This window comes from Megalobrama amblycephala, linkage group LG7 (genome assembly GCF_018812025.1).
Source record: "Megalobrama amblycephala isolate DHTTF-2021 linkage group LG7, ASM1881202v1, whole genome shotgun sequence".
NCBI classification, from domain to species: Eukaryota; Metazoa; Chordata; class Actinopteri; order Cypriniformes; family Xenocyprididae; genus Megalobrama; species Megalobrama amblycephala.
In genome coordinates, this window is record NC_063050.1 from 16,574,267 (window position 1) to 16,586,530 (window position 12,264).

Here is a 12,264-nt window from a genome sequence, read left to right on the forward strand (position 1 = left end):
ATAGGCTTGTCAAAATTGTCATCCTCACCGTCACGCTCATGATGCATTTCCTCAGGAATGGCATATTTGCATTTTGCAAGCATTGGTATTTCATTGAGGAAGTTCAGTTCTACAGTATTGTTGCTGTTGTCATTATTTAAAATAACAAGAAACTGTATAGAACTTGACAAGCAGGATACTTGTGCATTTTTATCAGCATATCAGAAACAGCACAGATGAGAGATGTGTTTTCATCTGGACTTTGAAATAGATGACACACAGGTGCAGGCCTCCAATTAGACAGGTAGCATTCCAATGAAGGGGTGTCCAAAAATTTAAAATGCCACTTACAGATCCCCCCCCCCCACACACACACACACACTCCTCAAAATTTCTACTTATTATCTGCTTAAATATGTTAGAGCTTGGCATAGCTAGACATATATATGTTTATTATAAAAATAACAAAATATGAAGTACCTAGTTTTTTAGTTGTTTTAGCTTATTTCCATGCTTGTTTGTCTTGTTTTAAACAATTTTAAGTCATCTTAAGGCCTCCTTGGAAGTTTGAGTTGAGAACCAAACTTAAAGCATATAATAACGCCTGTAAATTTGACATGGGTGGAGGTATGTGAATTGCAGACCAAAAAAGGAGAAATTATGAGAAATAATCTTGTTCTAAATGACTAGGATTTTTTAAGTTAGGTGGGACAAAGTTAGGTGTTTTAAGTTAGATGCCAGCAGCCATATCACCCTGTAGCCCAAGACTGGTTTCCCACTGAAGCTAAGCAGGGCTGAGCCTGGTTAGTACCTGGATGGGAGACCTCCTGGGAAAACTGGGTTGCTGCTGGAAGAGGTGTTAGTGAGGCCAGCAAGGGGTGCTCACCCTGTGGTCTGTGTGGGTCCTAACACCCCAGTATAGTGATGGGGACACTATACTGTCAAAAAGCACCGTCCTTCGGATGAGACGTTAAACCGAGGTCTTGACTCTTTGTGGTCATTAAAAATCCCAGGATGTCCTTCGAAAAGAGTAGGGTTGCCAAATTTGCCCATTGGCCTCTGTCCATCATGGCCTTCTAATCATCCCCATACACTGATTGGCTTCATCACTCTGTCTTCTCTCCACCAATAAGCTGGTGTGTGGTGGGCGTTCTGGCGCAATATGGCTGCCGTCTTATCATCCAGGTGGATGCTGCACATTGGTGGTGGTTGAGGAGATTCCCCCTTCTGTATGTAAATCGATTTGAGTACCCAGAAAAGCTCTATATAAATGTAAGGAATTATTATTTATTATTATTAAGTAAAAGACATGTACAATATGCAACATGAAGATGTCTCAACCTTTAGCAGGAAGAAATAAAAACCAAAAACACAAAGAGAGACTGTCATAGAAAGGTGCTGCTCACTTATCAAGGAGTTTGGCAATAATCGTGTTACAGTTTGTTTCACTGACTTGACTTGGAAGCAGACAGACTGGTCTAACCAAACTACCTCTAGGCGTCACATAGGTCACATTGATTTACATGCAGTGACTTTTTACAGTGCTATTCTTGGCATCACTCACAAAGTTCACAAAACAAGCTTAATTCATGTGAAGTGCTTATACTGAACATGATAACATGTGGTAAGTAAAATGATCTCTTTTGTCTTTAGTTCTGTCACTGTATGTACAGATCCCCAGGGCACAAATTTGCAGCTTTCCATTCAGATCATTTTAAGGTTATGGAGACTTGGTGACTAAATTCTGACCTGGAGTCAATTCCTCTGAATATGGAGTTGATGTTGATATAATATGCCACAGAGAGGTAATTTTTCAGACCTACATTTTGTAAGCCCAAAAGATGCCTGTCATGACATTTGTGCAAAATAATAAATATTACGTTGTATAAATAATATAAACATTATCCGTATAAAACCATTTACAGACAAAGCATAATGAAATCATTTACTTACGATTTGTCAGATCCAATACAGTTGGCTGCGTCATCTGTCAACAAAAGTTTATTTTCGAACTCATTATTACACTGTGCCTTCTTTACAAAACAATCTGCAGTCAAATTCTCTGAACAAACATATAATCCTCCGAAACAATCAAGGACACCATTAAAAATAAACCATCACATGTTCTTGACCCTGGTATTGTTTTCAAGTCTGTACAGAGATGCAGACGAACTGTTTAAACAGGATGCGTCAAACCGAATGTTTCTTTAGGCTTCTATGAAAACCAGGGAACATCGATGCTCACTATGGCTGTGTCATAGTGTCACAAATTGACTATTTTAACAATGTTTTCCTGGTACTTTTCTGGACCTTGAATGATGGTAATTACACTGCATTCTATGGGGATAAAAAAAAAAATATTAATAAAAAAAACCTCTTGGATTTCATCAAAAATAACTTAATTTGATGAACGACGGTCTTACTGGTTTGGAACGACATGAGGGTGAGTACTTAACAGAAATTTAATTTTTGGGTGAACTAACCCTTTAAACACACAGAAAGAGTAATCAACTGAACAGAAACAGTTGCATGGAGCTAATTTCCAACCAAGGAAACTAACTAGGGAACAAAAGCAGGCAAAACAGGGACAGAACACAGTAAAAACTAAACCAAAACTTAAAACACATTACACACAGTTTAAGTACAAATATCTATACTTTTGACTTTAGTGGGCCACTAGGAAGCATCAATTTTAGATTTACAAACATTCCTTTTAAAAATTTGAGATTTTTGTATAAAAAAGGAGTCCTACAAACAACAGGTATGGTCCACATAGAGATCTGATCTCACCAAGTCTGTCTGAGATTACATGAAGAGACAGAAGAAAATGAGACAGACTAAATCCATAGAAGAACTGTGGCAACTTCTTTAAAATGCTTGGAACAACCAACTTGCAAAGGTACAGTACTGTGAAAAGTATCAGGCAGCTGTCAAAAACGCTATAAAGGAGGATGTTTTCAAAAATAATTTGAACAATAGTTTGTGTGTGAGACCACCCTTTGACTTTTTGAACCATTTTTAAGGTAGGCTAGCTTACAGGAAGGTTGTTCCAGTCATCAATTTCAATTATTATTGTTTTTTTGTTTTTTTAAGATTTATTTTTGATGTTTTTGCCTTTATTATGATAGGACAGTGATTAGACAGGAAGTGAAGTGGGAGAGAGAAAGGGGGATGGGATCAAGAAAGGACCACGAGCCGGGACTCGAACTCGGGTCGCCGAAGCGCGTTGGCGCTTCTGAATTTCTAATTTTTTGTCCCAATTAGTTTGGGATATATATTTTAGGTTACCTAACAAAACAGTACACAGTATAATTGAGTGGGTGTGACACAATGTCACAGAACCCTTGTTTCCCTGGACTTCAATTCCCAAGATCCTCCTGTTCTCCACACCTGCACTCACTTCCCTCGTCAGCTCCTCATCAGCACTCATCACCTGCACCTGGACTCTATTGTCAGCACTCCCCATATATTGCACTCACTCCCTTCACTCCTCGTCCGTTCTCTGTTGTGTTAACGTTATGTTTGGTGTTTCCTTGCCTTTGTTTGATTAAAGCTCTATGTTATTGTGGAAATCCGTATCTGCCTCATCTCTACACCACCATACCGTAACAGAAGAACGGACCCAAAAACGTTGGATTTCCACAAAGGAAAGATGGAGACTTTCCCTGGCTCCCTGGCTCGTGCTCCTCCTATGCCCCTCATCCATCTGTCTACCGGCGATCGTCTCATCGGGCTCTTGCAGGTTGGTCGTTCGCTGGAGAGGTATGTGGAGGAGTTCGTTGAGCTTGCTTATTTGTCTGACTGGCCTGAAGCATATTTGATCTCCCTGTTTCTGGATGGATTGGATGACGACACTATCCGTTTTGATGAACCATATTATCGTTTCTCCTTAAGCGAAACTATCAATTTAATTTTGTGTTTAAATGGCTCCAAATTCTTCGTGGACACGGTTCAGGATAAGTGTTGTCGTCCAGTCCATCCAGAAACACGGTTGGCCGGGCCAGTCAGTCAACCTCCGGCTTCCTCCGCATACCCCTCCAGCGAACTCCCTGCCTGCCCCATGCTGGACCCACATTCCTCTACTGGGCCCAGTAAGCGGAGGAGGAGGAAGAAAGCGGCTCCAGTCTCTCCAGAGCCCGTTCCAGTGTCTCTAGAGCCCGTTCCAGTGTCTCTAGAGCCCGCTCCAGTCTCTCCAGAGCCCGCTCCAGTCTCTCCAGAGCCCGCTCCAGTCCCCACAGAGCCAGCTCCAGTGCCTGTGGGGATTTTAATTGTATTTGAGGGGATGAACGAGCCCTCTGCTCCAGCCGCCGCCTACGAGCCCTCTGCTCCAGCCGCCGCCTACGAGCCCTCTGCTCCAGCCGCCGCCGCCGCCGAGCCCTCTGCTCCAGCCGCCGCCGCCGCCGAGCCCTCTGCTCCAGCCGCCGCCGCCGCCGAGCCTGCCGCTCCAGCCGCCGCCGCCGCCGAGCCTGCCGCTCCAGCCGCCGCCGCCGCCGAGCCTGCCGCTCCAGCCGCCGCCGCCGCCGAGCCTGCCGCTCCAGCCGCCGCCGCCGCCGAGCCTGCCGCTCCAGCCGCCGCCGCCGCCGAGCCTGCCGCTCCAGCCGCCGCCGCCGAGCCTGCCGCTCCAGCCGCCGCCGCCGAGCCCTCAGCTCCAGCCTCTGCCGAGCCAGCCGCTCCCATTATGAACTTTGTAAAGACTGTTCTCCCTCCCTGCCTCCCTCTCCCGCCTCCTCCCATTTATGTATACACTGAACCTTCACCTCTAGCCCCCTCGCCCAGATCTCCACCTCGGACCTCTGGGCGATTACCGTCACCCCGGCTCCAACCTCCCTCTGCTCCACCGTTGTCCATCAGGCCACTAGTCTCACCAGTCTCCATCCTGCCTCCGCTCACACCTTGGTCCCTCGTCTGCCTGCCTTCCCCTCTGGACTGCACTCCTCCGTCTCCGCTCCGTCCCTCCGTCCCTCAGTTCCAGTTGGCCTCCTCACTCCCCCGGTGTTCACTTTGTTGTCTGTCATCCTTGTTCTACTGCGGCCTTCTGGAGCCCCGGCTGCGCTTCGGTCGGCGGAGCCTTCGGTTCCGCCATCACCCGCCAGTCCTTCAGCGACGCCTGGGCTCAACGCCTCGAAGGCTTCGGCTCCTGACCCGCCATGGCTGCCCGCTGCACCTGACCCGCCATGTATGCCCGCTGCATGTCTGCCCGCTGCACCTGACCCGCCATGGCTGCCCGCTGCACCTGACCCGCCATGGCTGCCCGCTGCACCTGACCCGCCATGTATGCCCGCTGCATGTCTGCCCGCTGCACCTGACCCGCCATGGCTGCCCGCTGCACCTGACCCGCCATGGCTGCCTTCAGCCCCTGACCCGCCATGGCTGCCTTCAGCCCCTGACCCGCCATGGCTGCCTTCAGCCCCTGACCTGCCATGGCTTTTGAACCTGCCCTGGAGACCTCCACTCCAGTTTGCTCCTCCCCCTGCACCAGCTTGAGGTCTCCAGGGCGCCCGCCCCCCTCCCGGTTGTTTCATCTACGGCGCGAGGACGCGCCTACCGGGAGGGGGGGGTAATGTCACAGAACCCTTGTTTCCCTGGACTTCAATTCCCAAGATCCTCCTGTTCTCCACACCTGCACTCACTTCCCTCGTCAGCTCCTCATCAGCACTCATCACCTGCACCTGGACTCTATTGTCAGCACTCCCCATATATTGCACTCACTCCCTTCACTCCTCGTCCGTTCTCTGTTGTGTTAACGTTATGTTTGGTGTTTCCTTGCCTTTGTTTGATTAAAGCTCTATGTTATTGTGGAAATCCGTATCTGCCTCATCTCTACACCACCATACCGTAACACACATAGCATGTCAAAACATTAATAGAAAAATCCAAATAATTGTTCAAGCATTACAAAAAACTTCTCTCTCTCTCGCTTTCAAACATTAGAATATACTACTTTCTCTTTCATTTAGAAAGAATTGTAAAATGTGAAAGATAAAACTTGATGAGCTACACTTATTAAATTCATCACACAGCTAGATTGCCAGAGTTACTTAAGAAATTCCCACAGTATTCTTTTTTTTTCCCATATACAGTTGTGAACTGATTTAAGATATAAAGGCTGTTTCAAAACCTATGGTGCTCCCTACATCTGCGTAAGTCCACAGGTTTCCCCTCCAAAAACCAGTACAGAAAGTTCCATTCAACCCTGTGTTTACCAGCCTTAACCACTACACCCACTCCACCCTATTTAACCTATACCACAGAAGTGAAAGACAAGATGAGTATCAATGGGTATAGAGATGATGACTAAATTATAAATTTAGTGCTATAATGTATTATAAACAAGTGGTTCTCAAATGGTGGGTCATGACACAAAAATGGTAGCAAAATATTACATTTCACAAGCACAAATCTATGGTTGGTTGCACTTTAATATTCACATTTAGCATTGTTTTCATAACAAAATAAACAGGCTTATCAACTTTAAGGGAGGAGAAAATGCTTTGTGGCCGTGCATCCGATCAAACGTGGTAGTTTCACACACTTATAAAATAATATGGACAATACTAACACAATATCTGGTCCAGTGTTTGTTTGATAAATTAATTGTATCGGTTGAAGTATGAGTGCTAATGAATACATAGAATAATTTATCAAGATTAAATGTGTTACATACCATATGTACATCATACACATTGTCAAAACCCATTAAAACAGAGATTCTGCGCTTGCATGACTGCAAGCAAATTCTGATGCTGAAATGGGGTAAACAGATAACTTAGCTTCAAGGATGGGGTGTTGGGGAGTTTCAGAAAAGTGAACTACCTCACTGTTAACAAGGAAGAGATGGCTATCATGGCAAACATGCTAAGTATTGATTTTAAATTAAGATTTGATGTCAGGTTTGAAGGGATTCTTATTTGGGAAAAAAAAAAAAAAGACCATGAGAATAAGAACCACACTTAAGAACCAAAAATAGCTGATTGCTGAGCTTGACGTACATGGCCATCCTTATTATTTTGTTATTATTATTTTAATATTACCTTTTTAATGTAAAATAGTTTTGTTTGAGTGTTCTAGTTTGGAACCCCTAAGGGGACATGATGACAGAAAAAATGTCACCATGTTATGATGAAAAAAAATATTTCAAATTTTGTGCATTCACTCACAAATGTCTTGCACTGACAAATGTGGGGGAAGAGGATGGGTGCATTCTATAGCCCAGGGGTGTCCAATCTCTGTCCTGGAGGGCCACTGTCCTGCAGAGTTTAGCTCCGAATTGCCTCAACCAAAGTCCCTTTAAGACAAGTCATTCATGTAAGTGCAGCTCCTATCTCTTTGATTGGGGAAACATCAAATTCTCCAAAGCTGTTTGCCAAGCTTTTTCAAAAACAACAACTGTCTCACAATTTTGTTTCTAAACGCTCAAATCATGATTAAAAAACTGCATTTTTTCAGGCTGGATCAAGCATAATGCGCATCTCTATAGGAAGCGTGCGTCTGACTGTTTCTATAGGAACTGGAGCTTCTAACTGCCGCTGCAGTGATGCGATGACTTTATCAATCGGCGATTGGCTCTTATTTAGAAGGCGGGACTTATTCCGCCATATTGCATTTTGCAATTTCTGCAATTCATAATAATACGAGTACACCGTCTTTCTATATATAAAGTCTTTGCTTCTACAAACCTGCCTGCGTTCAGCATTCGGTTAGTGAGGTCTGATCGCGCTCTGACAACGGAAGTGATGTCTCGCGTTTATACTTCAATGAGTGCGAGACATTACTGCCATTGTCAGAGTGCAATCAGACTTCACTAAGCGAATGCTGAACGCAGTTGGACATAGTGGTGTTTTAGAGGTAAAAAATGATATAAATACTGTTCGGTTTCTCGCACAAACTGATTGTTTCGTGTCTTAGGACATCAATGTGTCGTCACGAGCCGGAGGGTTTAATTTGGATTTGTCTATGCAAGTTTTTTCGACTCTTATTGTTCGAGTTCCCATTGACTCGCATTATTTGACTGACAGACTGTGACGGTTGGAGTTAAAAATCATCATTTGTGTTCTACTGAAGAAACAAAGTCACCTACATCTTGGATGCACTGGGGGTAAGCAGATAAACATCAACTTTTCATTTTTGGGTGAACTATCCCTTTAAGTGCAGAGGTGTTGTGTGCGCTGTGTTAACATGATGGTTAAATATGCTTTTCCTTCAGCCTGAGGCTTATTCATTTAACTTTTGGTGTTAAAGGGCCTTAACGTTTGCCAAAAATAAAACTTTTTTTGTTGTTAATAAAAAAAAACAAAAAAAACAAGCAAGCCCAGCCCAGGTGAGAAAAAGTAAAAGTAATGTAATGCATCGCTTTTCATAAAAAGTAACCAAGTAACGCAATTGTTTTACAATAACACAATATTGTAATGCATTACTTTTTAAAAGTAACTTACCCCAACACTGATTACAAATTGCCATGAGAGTGTGTTGCCTATTACTAAATTCTAACAAAAAATGGATGTGGATTCAGGAACACATTGTACTTGGTAAAATCATTGAGGCTGTATAGCATTTTGGTGTTGTTGTTTTTTTTTTTTTTTTTTACCTTGTTTCCTGTTTGTATGTGTTCATATCACCCACTTGGCCCTTTTTCAAATGAGCTTGAGGGCACTTCTGTGTAATATACTAATACTGGTTGAAGATTATTGTAAACCTAAACCTGGCTTTATACATGAGAATGACAGCTCTTTACATGTCTGAGCATAGTTTTATTGACATGAACACCTGTCTTAATCACAATACAGAACAAATCAACACAAAGAAGCTTATATTTATTATCACTCATAAGGAATGTGTCACATGCCACTGAACCAGATCCCATAGTAATTGGCCGTGAAAGGTGATACAATTGGTTGTGCAATGTTATTCAACAGCAAAGAATGTAACACAGGAACCTTGTGACATACCTTTCATCGTGACATTTGACTATGTAGGCGTTTTATTTACTACAAATTGTAACATCTGAATCCTCGTGCATCAGGTTTATATAAAGATCTCTGTCAACACCGTGTGATCAGTGTGCCAGTTTATTGGGACACTTTTTCCAGGTCATCTTAATGGCAAGAAGTGTCCCATTCCCTGCAGAGTCCAAAATGAACTCTTACTAAGTGCCAAAAGTGTTTCAGATTTGGCTTTGGTGAGTAAATAAGTATCTATCACTTACATTAGGCCACCAAACATGCATGTAAAGAAATGTTTTTCCTATTAGAGACATGATGCTGTGAGTGACACAATGACCTGGGATGTCATAAAGAAAAAAACAACTAAATAATCCTATTTTAATCGTTTTATTTAATTTCATAATCTCATTTTAATAGGTACAAAATTGATTTTTAATAAAACTGGTGCAAAATATAGATAATTTATTATACATTTTGTCAAGATTCCATGTATTGGCATATAATGATTAGAGACACTTTAGTCATATAGGTGAACTGTTACTTTTTTGTTGGTAGAGCATGGATTAGTGTCTAATCCGTGCTCTACCAACACAAATCATAGAAAAACACTTTTTTCTATTTTTTTTATGTTGCACTTCAAAGCAGGAATGTTTTGAAGAAGAAAACACTGTTGCCTCACAGCAAGAAGATTTGAGTCCCGGCTGAGCCAGGAGGCCTTTCTGTGTGGAGTTTGCATGTTCTTCCAGTGTCTCCCTGTGACTGTGTGGGTTTCCTCCAGGTGTTCTGGTTTCCCCCACAATCCAAAAACATGCAGTACAGGTGAATTGGAGATACTAAAAATTGTCTGTAGATGTGAATGTGAGTCCCAAGCCATGTAATGAGGAGAGTTGGGGAAAGACCTGGCAACTGGAGAAATCGTCACCAAGAAAATTCATGGACAGTCTCTTGTGTATGGCAAAAGATGAATCACTAAGAAGTAAGGAAGTTAAGTTTATATAAGTTTTAAGTTTTATGATGTCTTTGTTCATCATTTTTATAGTTGATAGAAATAGGTCTAATCCGTTGAGGAAGCTATTCTACATATAATAGGCATAATTACACTGTAAAAAAAATTAGGTAAAAACGGCTCAGTTGTGGTACCTGAGGCCTCATTTATAAAGCGTGCATATGCACAGATTTGATCTTAAAGTGTGCGTACGCTCAAATCCACGCCAAAGCTCATATTTATAAAAATGGTCTTTGACATGGAAAAGTGCTTAGCGCCACATCAGGGTCTGAGCAGATGTACGCACGTTTCCTGGTCAAATTACTACAGGTTTTTGGAAATAGAAGCTATTCTTACAGCTCGCCATTCTAAATGGATTTGGACGATGACTGGTGATCTTTTATATGTAAATGACATTAATTAGGTGTTGTTTACAATGCGGAGAACTGAAATCATTCAGCGGCGCGCAAGTTCAAGATCATTTGCGATTTATAGATTTCACTTCTGAAAGAGAGACACACGCTTTTGTTCTGTGTGTACATTCATTCTACGAATCACACGTTCGCACATCTGAGAAATGATCATAAGATCAAATGTAGGACGGTTTCTGCACAACATTTTATTAATTGAAGCCCCAGAACTTTACCGTAAAAAATACGGTAGCAACGTTTTAGGTATTACGGGACAGAACTTAGTTTACTGTCTATTTAACAGTTCAAACCGTATCATTTAAAGGCTAATATTCTAATAATTACGGTTCATAACTGTTTATTTTATACACTGTAAAAAAATCTGTTAAATTTACGGTAAAAAACTGTATTGCCGGATATAATGTTAATTTACCAACCTATTGAAATACTAATATCTGTTTTGTACCTTTGAAATACCCTGACAACCACCAAACACAGTGGTGATGAGAGTCACATGATGAATCAAAGTTCATCACAAGCTGAGAAGGACAATACTATTACGTAGAAGGTGCACACAGTGTCATTCACACAAACACTAAACACCATCATGGTAACACACATGAAATTTTAAAAATGCAATAAACATTCATTTAACAACATTAGATGTAATATAAAACCCTAATGTACATAACTGATTCGAAAAAACTAAGAAGAAACAGAGTTATTTCAACAAAAATACATCAAATGTGAAGTGTCACGCAGGAAATTGTGTGTTATGTGGCTGGGATGAATTCAAATTCCAAAATAATATCCTGTGGCTTGTAAACTTCCTGTTTGTTGTTGTTGTTTTACAACAAGGAGCATGATTCTTGTTTCCTTTCTTTTATACACATCTAAAACAGCATATGTTGATCTTTAGACTCTAACTGTTTTTTTTTTTTTTTAAGAAGCTTTTTTTAATTGTGGAAATATTGATATGGCAGCACAAAAAAGAATCCTTTGATGACTATTAAAGCTGTTAAAACAACTGACATTTATTGGATAATAAAAAAGCACTTTACTACTGTTAACCGCAATAAAAAACAATTTATTGGAGTCAGAGATTTATGGATCTTGTACTTTGCTGTCTCATTCAACATCTCCATTCCAATAAATGTTTTCTGCACCTTAGAATCACCATGTATTCAAAATTCACTATATTAATACATGTTCTGAGTCTTATTGTGATCAATTCATCTGTGCAGATCATTCCAAAGAAAATAATCATTTATCTTTTTATTCTTCAATCATGTAATAACTTCCTTTGCCTCAGAAGTAATTTTGTTTCAGGTGACATTATACATAACTGTTTTTTTGTTTTTGTTTTTGTTTTTTCAACACCTCTGCCCAATTCTGGTAAGGGCAACTTTTTCCAGTAATTTTCAGATGGATACAATGATGTTCTAATGTTTTTTTTTTTTTTTTATATCCCATTTCACTTGCAAATACAGCAGAGTAAAATAAGCAGCATTTCACATTGACTTTAAAGGTAAAGTGTGTAATTTTTGCACTATTAGCAGCACCAAACTCAAAATTTGTTCTAAAACAGTGATTACTTTTGAAATTCTGTTTCCGCCACAGAAATTACACACTTTACCTTTAAGGTTCCAAGGTGCTTTGCAAGATGTCCTGCCCCGACATGCCAAGTGAAAATCCCTTTGAGTCTGTCTCTTTCTACTTTTCTCTCCTTCCTCTTTTTCTTGACTGCTACACCCATCCACTGTAATGTAATTCATGTCTTCCCTATACTTAAGGCTAACCACAGGCCTTCCATACCATGCACTGTAGAGAGACTGGCTTTGCCACCATAGACTTCAGCTTTCATGTGCAAACACTGTGCTGAGGTCCAAGAAAGGCACGCTCAAAGGCACAGTGTTTTTCAGGCAATTGCAGCAGTGTATTTTCACTTGTA

The 12,264-nt window shown here is 41.4% G+C and overlaps 1 pseudogene; it reads left to right on the plus strand.

The window, feature by feature from the left end:
* Positions 1-715: 715 nt before the first annotated feature.
* Positions 716-832, plus strand: LOC125273187 (annotated as a pseudogene).
* Positions 833-12,264: the final 11,432 nt, after the last annotated feature.